Raw genomic sequence first — 19,423 nt, forward strand, 5'->3', positions numbered from 1 at the left:
AGCGGGCACACGAGTTGGGTGTGATGGGGTGACCTAGCTGGCAAGCAAAAGCCAATTGTCACATTTTCAACCTGTTGGGAAACTGACATTAGTCTTTGGGGGAATTTTTACACCACAAAACTCAGCAAAGTTTACAGATCAGCATCCCCAGCAGCCCTTTGTGGAAATGCTGTGAAACGTTTCCCGCACACCACTGCACACAGTGTCGATGCGTCTTCACGGGGCCGAGGGATGAGCGCTTTGCTAAGGTGCTGTCTGCCAAAATCTGCCACTGTAAATTTACTATTTTCTCTATGATTAACACATGTTTGAGGCACTTTACATAAAGGTCCTATTCCTCCTAAAAACTTCCCCCATTAGTTTTTGCATCCACTGAGGAATTTTGTCTCCATCTATTTATTACTATGATAGTTGCTATTCCAGTTCTCTATTACTACAGGTAACAAATTATACCAAATGCTTGAAACAAAAGTAAAAATGTAGGCTGGGCGTGGTGGCTCACGGCTGTAATCCTAGCACTCTGGGAGGCTGAGGCGGGTGGATTGCTTGAGGTCAGGAGTTCGAGACCAGCCTGAGCAAGAGTGAGACCCCGTCTCTACTAAAAATAGAAAGAAATGATCTGGCCAACTAAAAATATATATAGAAAAAATTAGCCGGGCATGGTGGCGCATGCCTGTAGTCCCAGCTACTCGGGAGGCTGAGGCAGGAGGTGGCTTGAGCCCAGGAGTCTGAGGTTGCTGTGAGCTGGGCTGACGCCACGGCACTCACTCTAGCCCGGGCAACAGAGCAAGACTCTGTCTCAAAAAAAAAGAAAAAAAAAAGTAAAAATGTATTACTTCTCACAGTTTCTGTGGGTCAGGGATTTGGGAAGGGCCTGCTGGCCAGCACTGGGTTGGGGTCTTTCATGAGGTCGCAGTCACAATAGTGGCAGAGCTAGAGCAGGTGGGGCGGCCAGGTGTCTCCTTTCCCTACACAGTCTCAGGGCTCAGCCAGGTGCGCTCCGCACGGGCGGGTTTGGGCTTCCTCACAGTGTCCTCAGCCTCCAGCGCAGGTGTTCCAGGGAACACACAGAAGCCCTTGGTGCCACTTTCACCACACTCTACTGGTCAAAAGTCACAAACCCTCTTAGTTCTAACAGTAGGGGACAGAGACCCCTTTTGATAGAAGACTGTCAAAGTTACACTATAAGAAGGGCATATAAGATGGGAGAAGCTGTTGGAAAATATTTTGGAAAATATAATCATTAAATGTTAATTTTCTAATTCCACCATTTCTTCCATATTTATTTGCCATTCTACTGTAAGCAAGAATTTATTTATTTATTTTACCTGTGTGACTCGTGGACTCTGATTTAATTCAGTGGAGGAGATAACCCATCACTATCATTATTTACTATGATGCTCACACTAGTCCATATTTGGCCATGGGAACCCTGTTAAGCTGGTTCCGAATAAATTCTACAATTTTTTGAGCACTTCCTTACTTTCTGACATAATAAAATATTCTAGGTTCACTTTGTACTTTCTCTATCTCATGCCGAAGATTAACCATTTCTCTAGAGAGCTCTGGTTCCTTTTAGTAAAAATAATATTGAGAAGCTTGATTTGAGCACTGCAGGTGCCCACTGCTACTGCAGTGTGTGTGTGTGTGCGTGTGTGTATACAAAGAAAGACACAAATATAATTTATACATTGAAATAGAAATACACATATAAATATATGTACATATATTAGATCATTAAATATGAAATGTCCAATTTTGAATCCAAAGTGTAGTTTATTATATCTCAAACAAGAAGTAGTACAATTAATCAAAGTATGCGCCTAAGCCACACACACAGTTTTGTCATCTTAACAGTAGCTTGTTTACGCCAGAAGTGAAGAAGCCTGTAGAGTAGTGGCAATGGAATCACCAAAGGCGTCTTCCACAGCTTGTTGAGAATTGAATATTTTTCCTTGCAAGAAGTGGTCCAAAGCCTGGAAGAAGTGGTAGTCAGTTGGTGCAAGGTCTGGTGAATACAGTGGATGACAGAGAGTTTCCAAGTCCAGCCTCTGTAGTTTGAACAGTGTTGTTTTTTGCAACACGTGGTCTTGCAAGAGGATTACCCTGTCTCTATTAACCGGTCTCAGCTGCTCCATCACAAGCATCCTCATCATTTCGTCCAGTTGATTGCAGTAGACATCCACTGTAATTGATTGACCAGGTTTCACGAAACTATAGTGGATAACACCAGAGCTGGACCACCAAATAGACACCATTAGCTTTTTTTGATGAATGTTTGGTTTTTGACTGTGTTTCAGCACTTCATCTTTATCCAACCACTGTGCTGAATGCTTGCAATTGTCAAAAAGAATTTATTTTTTATCACACATAACAATACAGTATAGAAATAATTCACCTTTATGTTGTGACAGCAAAGAAAGGCAAGCTTTGAGACGATTTCTCTTCTGATGCTCATTTAATTCACGCAGAATCCATCTGTCCAGCTTCTTTACCTTGCCGATTTGTTTCAAATGGTCCAACATTGCTGGAATAGTAACGTCAAACCTTGCTGTTAATTCACACATAGGTTGAGATGGATTTGCTTCCACTACAGCTTTCAGCTCCTTGTTAGCCACCTTGGTCTCATGTCACCCAAGTGGCTCACTTTCAATATTAAAATCACCAGAACGGAACTTCTCAAACCATCGACATACTGTGCATTCCTTAGCCCACATTCTTTCCAAACATTCTGTTGATATTTTGAGCTGTCTGCACTGCATTGGTTCCACGATGGAACTCGCATTCAAAAATAACACAAATTTTTGACTTATCCATGGTTTCACAAAAATTGCTCTGAAAAAAAAATGTGAAAGATAATCACAAGCTAAAATGTCCATTTGAAAGACAGAGGATGTACCTTCACAGTAGGAAAAAAAAACAAGTGTCAAAGTGAAATGTCAGAGATATCAACTGTCAAACTTAGTACTTAAGGAAATCAGACATTTCATACTTAATGACCTAATACATTTATTTACAAATTTATCCATGTATATTAAAACTTGTGAGTTTGCATCCATACTTCCAATTCCATTCCACACCTTAGGCTTTACTCTGGCCTTGCCCTTCCCTTATCCGTAGCTGTTCCCCAGCAGTGAGAGACCTGTCTCCCCTGCTACCCTCATGCATCTCAGTATTTGCCAATTCTCCTTGCACACAGCCCACCTTCAACCCGCTCTGCTGCCTCTTCAGCCGTGGCTCCACAGGTCCTCCTGGCTGCAGACCCCAGAAAGAAAACCAACAAAGAAAAAAGAGAAAGGATGGGATGAGGAAAAGATTTGGAAGAGGAAGAGAAAAGCATGGAATTGTTGGAGCTTTAAGTGACCTCTAGGATGGGGTACTACTACAGTAATGCTGAAGCTTTTGCTTCAGAGAAAATGTGTATTCTTAGTGAGTTTTTAATCCTTTTTTCTTTAAGAAGGCCTTCAAATACATATAAGCCTCAGGGGCTCATGAACCTAGATCTGTATCTGCTCTAGGTCAGCTCTTCCTTTGGAATGAGGAGAACAGGATGAGGTATGTTTGGTTGAAAAGATGGGCTAAAATGAGAGAACAGCTATAGGGTCCTCAGCCTGGAGGGACCCCGAGTGGCTGTAAACTATTTCCCACCTGCAGGAAGATGGGCCTGGTCAATTTTTAAAGTTCACCAGACTGGGATTCTAAAAACTGCCTCAGCCTCCCACTCCAGAATCCCAAAATGTCCCTTTTCCTGGGGTCAGGATTTTGAATGACTGATAAGAACTGGTCACTTGAAGATTGAATATAAAAATGTATCTATAGGCCAAACAAAGTTAGGATACTAGGATTCTGAATATTATTTTCACACATATATGTTACTTCAAATAGCAGTCATCCTACAAATAACTTACACTCCTGTGTCCTCTGTGTGGGAAGGGTGTAAATAAAACATTTGGGGGCCAGAAGAGCCGCTGGGGTCCCTGGAACCTGGTGGGTGCACCGGGAGCAATTTCGGTCCGGCTTTGCCTGAGAAACACCAGGCATCCCTCAGAGCTCCCCAGCGATGGCGCCGCCGGGCAGAGCTGCGGTTTCATTTTGTCGAGGCGGGGTGGCCTGGATGCAGCCCCCGCAGGGCCGTTGCGGGGGACCGTCCGGAGACCCCAGGGTGGGGGCCCAGCTCAGCCAGGCCTCCCCGGGCTAAGCCAGCTCTGCGGTGGGGGCGCGGAGGGACTCGAGTGTTTAGATTCACAGAATATCAGAGCTAGGAGAGGCCTAACCTCTTTGTGTCACAGACGACTGAGTCAAGGCCTCTAGAGGGCAAATCACCCTTCCAAGGTCTCACAAAGGGTTTCCAGGGGACCGCAGGCATCTTGGTTCTTAGCTGGGGACTCAGCCTACAACACAGAGCTGTTCAAGGGCTTTTCAGGGGCTCATCCGGTAACTGGCTTCCCCAGAAACTCCGGGGGACAGTACTGTGCTCTGGCTCGGAGGGGACAGCCGGCAGCCTCTGCCCGAGGGCCGTCCCTGGTCGGGGTCCGCAGCTGAGCGGTCCAGGGCTCCCGGCCAGCCCCCGCCCCGCCCCCAGCCTGCAGACGGCCGCGGCCCCCGAGACCCCAGTGGCTGCCACGCCGTGGGAACCGGCCCGAGACGGAAGCGCGTGGAAAACAAAGGGCGCTCGGCGGCGCCTGGAAGGGCAGAGGCCCTCGTCCGGGCCCGGGTCACCTGTGGCCGCCCGCGGGCGGCGCGGCGCTGCTGCCCCCTGCTGGCCACGCGCGGCCCCGCAGCTCCGGCCGGGGAGACCGCGGCGCCTCCCTGTGGGCGGGGCCTCCGCCGCCGCTCGGGGTCGTGGCGCGTGAAGGTGGCGGCCAGTCCGTGCCGGTCACACAGGGGGACGCAGCAACCGCCCGTCGTCCCCCGCCGCTCACGCGCCGGTGTACCCTCCTCCCGCGGGCGACCGCGCCGCGTGCGCTGGCTCCTGCCCGCGCCGGCCCTGCGCCCTCCTCCCCGCACCCTGCAAATTTGGGGCCGAGCCCACGGTGCGGGACGGGAAAGTAGTGCTGCGGTAAGTTTCAAAATTTTACTATATTTAAAATAAAAAATGTGAAGAAATATACAATTACATTTCAAACATCCAAAAGCTATGAAAGGGAATACATAGGAAAGGCCGGCGCCCACCCGTGTGCCCATTCTCTTTCCCACCCCACCGAGTTTATTTGTTCCTTGTGTTTCTTTATGCAAAATAAACAAATGCAACTATATATGTGTTGTTTTCCCTAGTCTGATAGAAAAGGCAGCGTGCTGTTCACACTGTTCTGAACTTTGCTTTTTTAAAAAAAAAATTTTTGGAGGGGGGGGGATGAGCTTTTGCCCTGTCACCCAGCTGGAGGGCAGTGCTGTGATCATAGCTCACCGTAGCCCCCGACTCCTGGGCTCAAGTGATCCTCCCACTTCAGCCTCCTCGGCAGCTGGGACTGCTCTTCTTAATTAACAACATACCCCTGAGATCTTTCCATTTCAGTACATAGAGAGCACTTCCTTTTTCTAACTGCGTGGTGCTTCGTTGTGGGAACATCCCGTAGTTTAATCAACAAGTTCCCTATGTAGGTGGGCATCTGAATTGTTCTCAAATATCTGTTACTATAAATAGTTGCAACATAGTCCTTAATTGATTGAGTGACTGAGTAAGGGTCGGGTGAGAAGAGCCCTGAAGCCATACCTGTTCTGCCGGCACTTCCCTGGGTTTAGGGAGCTTCCCCCACCCCAACTCCTCATGACATCAGCTCAGGTGAGGCCCTGAGAAGGTGCTCAGTAACCATCTGCGCATGGGCTGCTGGGAAGCAGGGGTCTTGCTTTATAGGTAAGAGGCAGGTTAGAAGGAGAAATGGAAAAAAGAAAAACGTATGAACATCATTTTGATGGGAAAAATAACCAATCAGTTTTCTTCTCTAACAGCCAGGATCTTCTGCAGTAGATAAGGGACTCCTGCAACAGTGCTCTGAAGGGGCTGGAGGGCTGAAGTTTTAAGGCCTTAGTCCCTGAGCCCTGCGGGAATGGCCTTTCCCTCCCTCCCCCACCCTCCCTTGCCCCATTTATCCCCTCAGGCCTGGAGCTGTGTACAGTATCCCAGACCTCGCCCAGAACACCCTGCCTTTCTTTACCCCCATAACTCACCACAGGCCAAAGCAGCAAAGGAGACTGGAGTCAAGGCGAGTGGGACCTGTTCCCCAGGGAGGGGTCGGCAGGCTGTGCCCTCTGCTGCTCTGTGGACCTCCACCTGGCTGAGGGGGGACCTGCCTGGAGAGCAGCCATGGGTCCTGCGGGCAGAGTTTGGGGAGGTCAGTCTGGGAAAGAGAAGCGAGTGCAGGCCTGGGGTCCGAGTGCGTGCTCTGCCTGCATCCCTAGCTCACCATACGTGTGCACTGACCCTGCTCAAGCCAGCTCACACGGCCGTGTGTCCTTCTCCAAGGTCTCATTTTTCCACTGCAGGAGCTGGGCTGGCCGTCTTCCTAGGGACCTTTCTGGCTCTGACATTCTGCGCTTCTATGCTCATAAGGAGGAATTCATACTGTAGGGAGAAATCTTCATCTATGGGAAGGCAATAGCAACAATAGGTAGGGGGAAGGAAATGGTATCTTTTCAAATAAAAATCAAACTCTGAGTTAATTTTGAAAGAAATACCTAGTGAGGATGAGTTGGGAGATCATGCAGCTTCGTAGTCTGGGATGAGAGGGCCTGCTCCTTTTCTTATACTCTGCATCAGGAGCAATATGGCAGAGACTGTTATTTTCCCCTTGTATATGTTTTCCCTTTTTCCTTAGATATAGAACTCTGATTTTTAGTTGGGCACATGGCTGCCTGGAATGAGGACTACAATTCCCAGCCTCCCTTGCAGCACTGTGGCCATATGACTGTCCGGTCAATGGCATGTGAGTAGAAGTGTGGGTATAACTTCTGGGAAATGTCCTTAAAGGCACAGACCCTTTTCTGTCCCTTCTGCCTTCTTGCTAGTTGGAATGTGAATGCGATGGCCATGAGGTAGAAGCTATGTGTTGACGGTAACTGCTAAAGAAAGCAGATAGAAGGAGCCTGGATTCCTGACACCGTGGATCACCATGCCAGCCTTGGACTGACTGTCCCCTGACTTCATTTACTTGAGAGAGCAATAAACTTTTATCTTGTTGCAGCTACTGTTACTTTGGATTTTATGTTTCTCAGCCCAACCCAATCTAACTGATAGTGAATAGAGCCCCTAGAATTGGAGTGCCGCGTGAAAGATAACCTAAAAGAACGGGTCTTAGCTTTGTGGAAGCAGTTGGGCAGCAGAGGAGTCAGATCTGGCAGGCTGGAAAACCTGTCCAGTAGTAAAATATTTATTCAACCTGGTGTCTGCTTTATCCCAGAAGGCATATCATGTGCCAATCAAGGCTGTAATCCTAGCACTTTGAGGGGCTGAGGCAGGAGGATTGCTTGAGGCCAGGAGTTTGAGAACAGCCTGAACAACATAGCGAGACCCTGTCTATACAAAATTTAAAAAATTTAGCCAGGCGTGGTGGCATGAGCCTATAGGCCCAGCTTCTTGGGAGGCTGAGTCAGGAGGATCACCTGAGCCCAGGAGTTTGAGGTTGTAGTGAGCTCTGATGACACCACTACCCTCTAGCCTGGGCCAGAGAGCTAGACCCTGTATCAGAAAAAAAAAAGAAAGAAAGAAAGAAAGAAAAGCAAAGAAGAGAAAAAAGGCTATAATGTTATATGAAAAGGTAGGAAAAATTCAAATGTTGGTATTTGCTTCTCCTTGCTGGTTTTACCAAAGTCATACATGAGAAAGATCAATTCCAGATTAGGTTAGGCAGGGGGTAAGCCAAGATGGATAGAGTGGAGGTACAACTTGCCTAAGCAGGTGTTTTCTTCAGGAGAACTGCATCTAAGTTAACTATGTCAAGTTGAAAAGGCCAACTGCTTCTGTACCTCAAACTGGTCCCAGCCTTAGCAGGAGATAAGACTGGTGCTTCCTGATTCAGAGGCAGAGAGCCTTGGCAGAGAGAAGAGAGGATGTTGCCTTTCCAGCCAGGCCAGACGCTTCCTCCGGCCTCATGGAGGCTGCCATTAACTTGACACAGAAGGGACTGGCGTACCTCAAAGCACAGCAGATAAAAGACCAGAGTCTTCAGGCTTCAACATATGAATAGGCATGATCTTTGGCCATGTTAATCTCAATGAAATGGACTGGACATTTATTAACTTTTCGGACTAATTATATTCTCAAAGAAACCACAACCGTATATATTTAGAAATATAGTTATATATGCAAAATGTATTTGTGTTAGCCCATTCTTTTTTTTTTTTTTTTAAGCTGGACACCATTAATTGGACCAATTCTTTTTTTTTTTTTTTTTTGCGACAGGGTCTCACTCTGTCACCCAGGTTGGAGTACAGTGGTGTCACCATAGGTCATTGCAGCCTTGAACTCTGGGCTCAAGGGATCCTCCTGCCTCAGCATCCAGAGTAGCTGGGACTATAGGCATGTACCACCACGCCTGGCCTCTACTCAATTCTTACACACAGAGTAGCTCTCATGTAATTATATATGACATTGATCAATCCATAATCTGCAAAGAGATCTCAGCCATTCCTTGTTTTAGCTGCACAGTACTCCATTGTAGGGATGGCCTATGATTTATTCAACCAATCCCCTGCTACTAGGGATTTAAGTTGTTTCCAATTTTTAAAAATTATAATACTGCAATGAATAACCTTGTAAATAAATTAATTTGTATTTCTGCCAGTATATCTTTGGGACAGAATCTCAGAAGTGGGATTTCTGGCTCAAAAAGTAAATGCATATATAATTTGTTAGATATTATAAGGTTGGTGCAAAAGTAATTGCAGTTTTGGACTGTGAATTTTAAATCACTATAACTAGGATCAAACACATCTTTATTAATCAAAATAGGAACCATTACAATCAGCACATTTTTGCCAATGAGAAATAAATTTGTTTATTCCTGTAGTGTAAAAATCCATGCTTCAGGATTCAATGAATTCTTGGAAAGCATTTTCTGCATCCTGCTGGTTGTGGAAGCGTTTTCCCTGCAAAAAGTTGTCGAGACACTTGAAGAAGTGGTAGTCGGTTGACGACAGGTCAGGTGAATGTGGTGGATGAGGCAACACTTCGTAGCCCAATTTGTTCAACCTTTGAAGCGTTGGTTGTGCGACGTGCGGTCATGGAGGAGAATTGGGCCCTTCCTGTTGACTAATGCCGGCTGCAGGAGTTGCAGTTTTCGGTGCATCTCATCCATTTGCTGAGCAGACTTCTCAGATGTGATGGTTTCTTCAGGATTCAGAAAGCTGGAGTGGATCAGACGGGCAGCAGACCGCCAAACAGTGACCACGACCTTTTTCTCGTGCAAGTTTGGCTTTGGGAAGTGCTTTGGGGCTTCTTCTGGGTCCAGCCACTGAGCTGGTCGCCACTGGTTGTCATATAAAATCCACTTTTCGTGTCACCTCACAATCCAATCAAGAAATGGTGCGTTATTGTTGTGTACAATAAGAGAAGACGACACTTCAAAATGATTATTTCTTTGATTTTCGGTCAGCTCTTGAGGCACCCACTTACTGAGCTCTTTCACCTTTCCAAGTTGCTTCAAATGCCGAACAACCATAGAATGGTCGACGTCGACTTCTTTGGCAACTTCTCCTGTAGTTGTAATAGGATCAGCTTCGATGATTGCTCTCAGTTGGTTGCTGTCAACTTCCGATGGCTGGCCACTGCACTCCTCATCTTCAAGGCTCTCATCTCCTTTGCATAACTTCTGGAGCCACCACTGTACTGTACGTTCGCTAGCAGTTCTTGGACCAAATGTGTTGTTGATGTTGTGAGTTGTCTCTGCTGCTTTATGACCCATTTTGAAGTCCAACAAGAAAATCACTTGAATTTGCTTTTTGTCTAACATCATTTCCATAGTCTAAAATGAATATAAAATAAAGAGCAAGTAATAAGTCATTAGCAAAAAACATAAAGCAAGAAGTGCACATTAAAATGATGTAAACATAACCACATTTATTTAAGAATGTATTCCAATGTCAAACAACAAATTTCAACAGTGCTGAAACCACAATTACTTTTGCACCAACCTAATATCATGTATAGAATCACTAAATTCCTTGGCTCTTGTAAGTACTGAATTAGTATCGAATACATTTATTTTGCTTATCACTACACAGTTCACACCAGCGCTCTCTGTACTATTAGAGGTAGAGCCCCTTACATTTTTAAGTCTCATCAGATTAGAAAGCCAATTCCAAAAAACCCCCAAACCAATTAAGGAAACTCATCCTTAAAATTCTCCTCTAGAACCACTTCTGGTACCAAAATCTATATTAGTCAGGGTTTCCCAGAGAGCTAGAATCAGTAGGATATACACACATAGATATAAGAGAAGGGATTCATTAAAGGGGATTGACTCATGTAATTCTGGAGGATGAGAAGTACCACGACAGGCTGTCTGTGAGGCGGAGACCCTGTGATGCTGGTAGCATGGCTCAGTTCAAGTTTGAAGGCCTCAGAACCAGGGAAGCCAGTGGTGTAACTCCCAATCCGAGGCCAAAGGCCTGAGAACTTGAGGGGCCACTGGTGCAAATCCTGGAGTCTAAATGCTGAGGAACCTGGAGTTGTTGTCGGGACAGGAGAGGAAGAATGTATCCAGGAGATAGATCAAGGCATTCATCTTTTCTCTGTTTTTGTACTCTCTGGAACCCCTAGCAGCTTGAATGGAGACCACCGACATTGAAGGCGGATCTTCCCACCTAGTCCACTCAGACTCACATAATAATCTCCTATGGAAACACTCTCACAAACACACCGAAAAAGAATGCTTTACTAGGTTTATAGGCATTCCTTAATCCAGTCAAGTTGACACCTAAAATTAACTATCACATTGATGTGTAGAGACACTACTGATTTTTGCATGTTGATTTTGTATCTTGCAACTTTACTGCATTTGTTTATCAGTTCTAAGAGTTTTTGGTTGGAACCTTGAGGTAAGTTTTTCTATATGTAAGATCATGTTGTCTGCAAACAGGGACAATTTGACTTCCTCCTGTACGATTGGGATGTCCTTTATTTCTCTGTCTTGCCTAATTGCTCTGGCTAGGACTTCCAGTGCTGTGTTGAATAAGAGTGGTAAAAGTGGACATCCTTGTCTTGTTCCAGTTCTTTTCCCCATTTAGTATGATGTTAGCTGTGGATTTGTCATATATGACTTTTATGGTGTTGAGGTATGTTCCCTCTATACCTAATTTGTTGAGAGTTTTTATCATGAAAGCATGTTGAATTTTATCAAAAGCTTTTTCTGGATCTATTGAGATTATCATCTGGTTTTTGTCCTTCATTCTGTTGATGTGATGTATCACATTTATTGATTTGCATATGTTTAACCATCTATTCATCCATGTGATAAATCCCACTTGATCATGTTGTATAATCTTGTTATTTGCTATTTGCTTTGGTTTGCTAGTATATTATTAAGGATGTTAGCATTTATATTCATCAAGGATTTTGGCTTATAGTTTTCTTGTTGTGTCCTTGTGTGCTTTTGGTATCATGGTAATGCTTGCCTCGTAGAATGAGTTTGAACAAACTCTTTCCTCATCAATTTTCTGGAACAGTTTGAGAGGAATTGATGTTAGTTCTTTAAAAGCCCAGGAGTTTGAGGTTGCCCTGAGCTAGCCTGATGCCACAGCACTCTAGCCCCAGCCGGCGACAGAGCAAGACTCTGTCTCAAAAAAAAAAAAAGTTTGATAGAATTCAGCAGTGAAGCCTTGTAGTCTGGGGCTTTTCTTTGTTGGGAGACTTTATTACTGATTCAGTCTTGTTGCTACACGTTATTCCTCTGTTCAGGTTTTCTCTTTCTTCCTGCTTCAGTCTTGGTGGCTTGTATGTGTTTAAGACTATCCATTTCCTTTCGGTTTTCCAATTTGTTGGTGTAGAGTTGTTCATAATAGTCCTTAATGAGCCATTGTATTTCCGTGGCATCAGTTTTAGTGTCTTCATTTGCATTTCTGATTTTATTTGCATCTTCTCTCTCCTTTTCATAGTCAGTCTAGCCAATGGTTTGTCACCTTTGTTTTCTTTTCAAAAAGTGAACTTTTTGTTTTGTCGATCTTTTGTGTTGTTTCATAGTCTCTATTTTGCTTATTTCTTCTGTGATCTTTATTATTTATTTCCTACTACCAAATTTGGGTTTGGTTTGTTTATAACTTTTTAGTGCCTTGAGGAACATGATTAGATTGTTTGCGACGTAGACATTTATTGTTATAAACTTCCCTGTTAGTACTGCTCTTACAGTATCCATAGGTTTTTTTGGTATGTTGTGTTTCTATTTTCAGTTGTTGTAAGACATTTTAAAATTTCCTTCTTAATTTCTTCCTTGACCCATTGGTTGTTCAGAAGCATGTTAATTTCCATATATTTGCATAATTTCCAAAGTTCCTCGTTATTGATTTCTAGTTTTATTCTGTTGTGATCAAAAAAGATATTTGATGTGATTTCTTAAATTTGTTGAAACTTGTTTTGTGGCCTAATGTGTTCTGTCTGAAAAATATTCTATGTGCTGATGAGAAGAATGTGTATTCTGCAGCTGTTGGATGAAATGTTCTATAAATATCTGTTAGGTTAGTGCAGTTTAAATCCAATACTTCTTTGTTGATTTTGTGTCTAGATGATCTGTCCAGTGTTGGGAGTGTGGTGTTGATGTCCCCAACTATTATTGTATTGGGGTTTATTTCTTCCTTTAGATCTAATAATATTTGCCATATATATGTGGGTGGTCTGATGTTGGTGCATATATATATAAAACTGTTACATTCTCTCCCTGAATTGATTCCCTTTATTGTTATTTAATTGACTATATTTCTTTTTACAGTTTTTGACTTAAAGTCTATTTTGTCTGATACAAGTTTAGATACTCCTGCTCATTTTTGGTTTCTGTTTGTGTGGAATATTTTTTTTTCATTCCTTCACTTGTAGTCAACAGTCTTTACTGTTGAAGTACATTTTTAAATGTTTTTTTTTTTTTTTTTGAGACAGAGTCTCACTCTTTTTGCCCTGGCTAGAGTGCCGTGGCATCAGCGTAGCTCACAGCAACCTCAAACTCCTGGGCTCAAGCAATCCTACTGCCTCAGCCTCCCGAGTAGCTGGGACTACAGGCATGCGCCACCATGCCCGGCTAATTTTTTCTATATTTATTTTTAATTGCCCAGGTAATTTCTTTCTATTTTTAGTAGAGACAGGGTCTCGATCTTGCTCAGGCTGGTCTCAAACTCCTGACCTCAAGCGATCCTCCCGCCTCAGCCTCCCAGAGTGCTAGGATTACAGGCTTGAGCCACTGCGCCTGGCCTGAAGTATGATTTTTTAGGCATCATATAGTTGGGTCTTGGTTGTTTTTTTTTTTTGTAATCCATTCACTTAGTCTATATCTTTTAATTGGGGGATTTAATTTGTTTACATTCAAGATCATTATTGAGAGGCGAGGACTTACTCTTCATTTTGTTAATTGTTTTCTGATTATTTTGCATATAATATGTTTCTTTTAATCCCTTATTATTTATCTTTGCCATTTGGTGGTTTTCTTCTTTCTTTTCTTTTCTTTTCTTTTCTTTTCTTTTCTTTTCTTTTCTTTCTTTTCTTCCTTCCTTCCTTCCTTCCTTCCTTCCTTCCTTCCTTCCTTCCTTCCTTCCTTCCTTCTTTCTTTCTTTCTTTTCTTCCCTCCTTTCTTCCTTCCTTCCTTTCTTCCCTTCTTTCTCTCTTTTTCTTTCCCTCCCTCCCTTCTTTCTTTCTCTCCCTCCCTCCCCTCTTTGTTTCTTTCTTTCTTTGTTTCTTTCTCTTTCTCTCTCTCCCCTCCTTTCCCTCTCCCTTCTTGCCTTTCTTCTCTCCCTCCCTCCTGTCCTTCATTGCTCCCTCCATCTTTCCCTCTTGCTCTGTCACCCCAGGCTGGAGTGCAGTAGCACAATCATAGCTCACTGCAGCCTTGAACTCCTGGGCTCAAGCAATCCTCCTGTCTCAGCCTCTGAGTAACTAGGACTATAGGCACATGCCATCATGCCTGGCTAATTTTTCTTATTTTTCAGTTAGAATCAGGTTCTTGCTGTGTTGTCCAGACTGCTCTCAAACTCCTGGCCTCAAGGGAATCCTCCTGCCTCAGCCTCCCACAGTGCTGGGATTATAGGAATGAGCCACTGCACCTGGCTCTGGTGGTTTTCTGTAGTGATAAAGTTTGATTCTGTTCTTTTTCTCATTTGTGTATCTGCTGTACCAATGAGTTTTTTACTTTCATGTATTTTCATGATGGTAGTTGTCATGCTTTTGCTTCCAGATGTACGACTCCCTTGAGCATTTCTTATAAAGGCAGTCTAGTGGTAATGAATTCCCTTAGATTTTGCTTGTCTGGGAAAGTCTATTTTGTCTTCATTTCTGAAGGATAGCGTTACTGAGTATTGTATTCCTGGTTCACAGTTTTTTTCTTCTTTCTTTCTTTCAGCACTTTGAATATATCATTCTATCTTCTTTTGGCCTGTAAGGTTTCTGCTGAGAAACCTGCTGTTTGTCTGAGGGGGATTCCCTTATATGTGGTGACACTTTCTCTTGCAGTTTTTAGAATTACCTTTTTCTTTGACATTTCACAATATAGTTTGACTATATTGTGCAGTGGAGAGGAGAGGATATTTTTGGGTTAAATCTATTTGAGAACTTTTGAGGTTCCAGATCTGGATGTCCATATTTCTCCTAAAAGTTAGGAAGTTTTCAGCTATGCTTTTCCCCATCCGTTTCTCCTGACAAGCTGCCACTATTGAATATTTGTTTGCTTAATGGTGTCCCCATAGGAATAGGCTTTCTTCATTCTTTTTTTTTTTTGTCTGACTGTGTTATTCCAAAAAAACTATCATCAAGTTTACAAATTCTTCTGCTTGATCTAGTCTATTGTCGATGTTCTTGATTGTATTTTTTATTTTATTCTTTGAATTATTCATTTCCAAGGTTTCTGTTTGGTTCTTTTTTATTACATCTATTTCTTTCTTGAATTTCTGATTCAGATTATGAATTGTTTTCTTGATTTTTGTTGAATTTTCTATGTGCATTTTCTTGTATCTCACTGAGTTTCCTTAAGATCATTATTTGGAAATCTTTTTTAGGCATTGTGTAGATTTCTTTTTCCTTGTTGTCTGTTACTGGGGAATTATTATGTTCCTTTGGAGATGCCATGTTTCTTTACCTTTTCATGACTTTTGTGTCCCTTTATTGATATCTTTGCATTTGTTCGAATAGTCACTTCTTCAAATCTTTTTGTGCAGCTTTCTTTGGAAAAGACTTTTCTGTAGATGTGTCCTATTGTGGTGGTTGGGTAGGGTGTTTTGATTTTGGTTCTGAGTGGGCACAGTGCTGTAGTCTTAGTGTGATTTCTTTGGCTGTAATCAACATCTTTGGTGTCTGTGAATGCCTCCAGGGCCTAGACTGTGAATGTTTATGGAGACAGTGACTTTGCTTTGTGGATGGCATGGGTCCCATGTAGGACAGTTTTGGGGCACTGTGGGGTGTGCACCCTGGGTGCAGCAGCTCCTTTGATCAAGGGGGTGGGGTTGCCACGTGTGCCAATCTCCAGGTCTGGGGAGACACATGTGGTACGTGATGCCTCTGCCAGTCAAGCAGGTGGCTCACCAGTGGCAGCAGGAATGGGGCAGCTGATCCACAGGCCTTGGGGAGCATGTGTGTTGGCTCTCCCGGTCCTGAGGATGGCCTTCCCGCTGTGCTCAACCACCTGTTCCTTGAGTATAGAGTGATGTATGGGCTTGGGTGGCAGGGCCACAGTTATACCACTTAGTTTGGCTTGGGTCATGGCCTTTCATCTCTTCGTGTGAGTGTGATGGGACAATGGTGGCAGCCAGGGATGTGAAGATACAGGGGCTTTTGGGTCCCAAGGCAGTATGCAGTTCATCAGTGGCTCAGTTCTCAAAATGACACCATGCCGTAGCAGCTATGGTCCCGGGGAGTGGGGGGCATCCAGCATGAGTTCTATCTCTGAAGCAATGCAGCCATCTGGACTCAAGGCATCTCCTATATTGGGCTCAGGGCTTGTGAGGACCATGGACTGTCTTGTAACTAGGATTGCAGGCATCTGCAGTGGTAATAGGGACTGCTGCTGATTTTCACTTATCTTTTCTCTGCAATAGCTGAGCTGAATAAGACAGTTCCGTTCCAGCAGCACCTCTAGGACTATCTGTCACTGTTCTCTTTCCTTTCTTTTGTTGCTTGAAATTTATTTGGCAAGGAAATCTAGTCATTTGTCCTATAAAATGTTTCAGTCTGGAATTTGCTGATTGCGTTCTCATGACACTCTGTAGCATGTTCCTCTGGCCAATGTATTTCCTTTTAATTGGTAGCAGGACCTCAAGTCTTGATAAAATTTAGGATGGATTCTTTCAGCAGGACTATTTAATGGGTGATTTCCCTTCCTATCTGCATACTAATTGGATTAGTCACGGTTCTCCAGAGAGACAAAACCAATAGGATATGGATAGATAGATGATAGATAGAGAGATGAAGGGATTTATGACTGGAATGGGTGCATGTGATTGCAGGGGCTGGGAAGTCCCACGATAGGCTGTTTGTCTGCAAACTGGAGACCCTGGGATGCCAGTAGGATGGCTCAGTTGAAGTCTGATGGCTTCAGGATCAGGGAAGCTGATGGTGTAACTCTCAGGCTAAGGTTGAAGGTCTGAGAATCTGGGGGCCTGCTGGTGCAAGTCCCGGAGTCTAAAACCCAGAGAAACTGGAGTTCTGAGGTCCAACAGCAGGAGAAGAAGGGTGTCCCAACTCCAGGAGTGAAAGAGCAAATTTGCCTTTCCTCTGCCTTTTTGTTCTATTTGCACCCCCAGCTAATTGAACGGTGTATCGATGGTGGATCTTCCCCACTCAGTCCACCAACTCATACCTCAGTCTCTTCTGGAAACATCCTCACAGACACACCCAGAAGTAATGCTTTGCCAGCTATCTAGGTATTCCTTAATCCAGTCAAGTTGACACTGAAAATTAACCATCACACCAATGAAGAACAGCCAGTTGGTCTAAGGCTGTGACGGTCCGTGGCTGGAGCCTTGGGGCAGCAGCCAGTGGGGTCACTCTGAGTCCGGGTGCAAGGAGGGGCACTGATGGGATCAGGCAGCTCCACCATCTGCTCAGGCCCCACATGAGTGGGGCTCCAAGGGCAATCAGACTCCCCGAGTGCCCTCCCCTCCTGTGGGGCCTGGGGGTGGCAGGAGCTGAGCCCCTCGCCTGTGTGCTGGTCCTCTCCGGAGGGAGCTTGCAGGAGAGGCCCAGCTGGCTCCACTCAGCAGCTCCCTGGCACCAGCTGCCCCCTCCTAGGGCTGGTGGCAGGGGAGTGTGAGGGCCGAGCTGAGGGGATTGGTGCCTCCACGTTCCCCTAGGCTGTCGGGGAGAGGCCCTGGGTGGAGGATGCTGGCACTGCCCTGCCTGGGAAGTGCAATGCAGCCTGGCATGAGCTGGGGAGTTGACAGTGGCCAGGAGGGGCAGGTGGCAGAGTCCAGGGGAATGGCAATGGACTTGAGCAGGGAGGCTAGGAACTTGGACATGGCACACTTCCAAAATGCTTAAAACTCTGCCTCTGGTGTTCCCTTCCTCCTCCCTCTTCTTCATCTCTGTTGGGCTTTTAAAATTTCCTTCATCAGCCTTCTCTTGCCTCTTCCTTTTCCTGCCTTCCCTCCCCTCTGCTGAGGCCCAGCAAGGCCCTCTGACCTCTGTCCCCTGCCAGCATCTCCTGGCCTTGGGCCAGCTGGCCTCTCACCCCTAGCCCACTGCAGCCCCAGCACCCAGGGAATCTCTGGAAGCCCCTGGAAGCACCTCTTCACTCTTTCTCCCATGCCCTGGGCACAGCCATACTGAGGGCCCTGGGGCAGGTTAGGACTCAAGACCCTGTGACCCTCAACCCTGGGCCCTGAATCAACATGGCCACACCCCCCAGCCTCACTTTTTCTGAGCAGGGAAGACAGGTGGGTTTGAGAACACCAAGAAGGAAATTTGTCTAGAAAATTGGTGAGGTGCTTTAGCTTGTCACCGGAGCCCTCAGGCCCCCATCTGTGCCCTTCGCCTGGCCCAGTCATTTTCCTAGCACCTCTGCTCTCTCCCTCCTTCCCACCTGCAGAATTTGCTTTCAGGATAGGAGCAAGTGTCAATCATTTATACCACAGAGTGAATGATTTCACCTTTCTGTGTTCCTGCTCTCCTGTGGTTCCCTACCTCCAGAGAGAGCTTGGGGGCTCTGGTAGGAGAGGCCCCAGAGGTCGCCTGGGCACCTGAACTCTCATAACAGAGGTGGTCGATTATTCCCCCAGTCAGCAGGGTATGGGAAGGCATGATCAGGGTCTCTAGTCTCGGGCCAGCAGGAAAGGAGGCTGTTGGGGTTTTAAGAGTAAGTCAATAAATAAAGCACTTTTCTGCTTAAGTCTAAATCCATTGAAAAATAGACACAAGACGGATGGGAATAAAAATGTCAGCTTTATTACTGCTAAGACCCTGTCAGAGAATGTGGCTTATTTGGGAGACAAAACGGGCTTGCTAACGCCCCCTTGAATCACACGGATCCGCCATCGCTGGCACAGTGTGCACCCAGCCCCCTCGTAACTCAGGGACAGGCAGAGCACCCACATCCCGTGGATGGGCTGGCTCCCAAAGAGGAGAGAGGACCAAGCCACACATGCTCCCTAAGTCACATTTCCTCTTCCCCAGGTAGAGACAGGCCAGGAGCATTATTAATAGAAGTTCTTTTTTCAGGGAAACAGGAGGAGGGAATAAGTATTCCTCCCCTACAGAGAAGATCTCCACCCTCTTCTCAGATTCTTCCTCAGCATGACTGAGTGGGGCCTCAGGGGAAAGTGGGTTGTGTGTGAGAGAGAGAGACAGAGAGAGAAAGTACATAGATAAACCTCCTGGATTCCCTTACTGCCCCCCAGTCAGGTGGGGCCCACCCCACCCACTTCCTGTTTCCTGCTGCCCATTCTCCACTCTCTCTCCCAGCCAGAGCACCCGGCTACTCCTCTACCAGGAACTACTTTCCCCCTTTTGTCTATCTCCTGTGGGTGTCAATTTCCCTCCAATATCCTTTATTTCCTTGCCTGGAATTAACCCTGGCTTTTAGCTAGGCACAAGGCTACATTTTCCAGCCTTCCTCGCTGCTAGGCATGGCCGTGTGATTAAGTTTTGGCCAATGAGATGTAATCAGAAGTGGTGTATGTGACTTCTCAGAATTGCACCTGTAGGGAGATGGTGTACCCTCTTCGTCTCTTCTTTCCTGCTGGATGGAATGTGAACATGCCAGAGCTTGAGCAGCTGTCTTGGACCATGAAGTGGAAGCTGTGCAGT

General features: G+C 45.3%; 1 long non-coding RNA gene across 1 annotated transcript; it reads left to right on the forward strand.

Moving 5' to 3' along the window:
• Positions 1–4,890: 4,890 nt before the first annotated feature.
• On the forward strand, positions 4,891–7,180 carry LOC123640182. The gene is made up of 2 exons (XR_006735896.1): positions 4,891–5,059; positions 7,006–7,180. It is a non-coding gene; the product is annotated as an uncharacterized LOC123640182 (long non-coding RNA).
• The last annotated feature ends 12,243 nt before the right edge of the window (positions 7,181–19,423 follow it).

Source organism: Lemur catta, chromosome 6 (assembly GCF_020740605.2).
Source record: "Lemur catta isolate mLemCat1 chromosome 6, mLemCat1.pri, whole genome shotgun sequence".
Lineage (NCBI taxonomy): Eukaryota > Metazoa > Chordata > Mammalia > Primates > Lemuridae > Lemur > Lemur catta.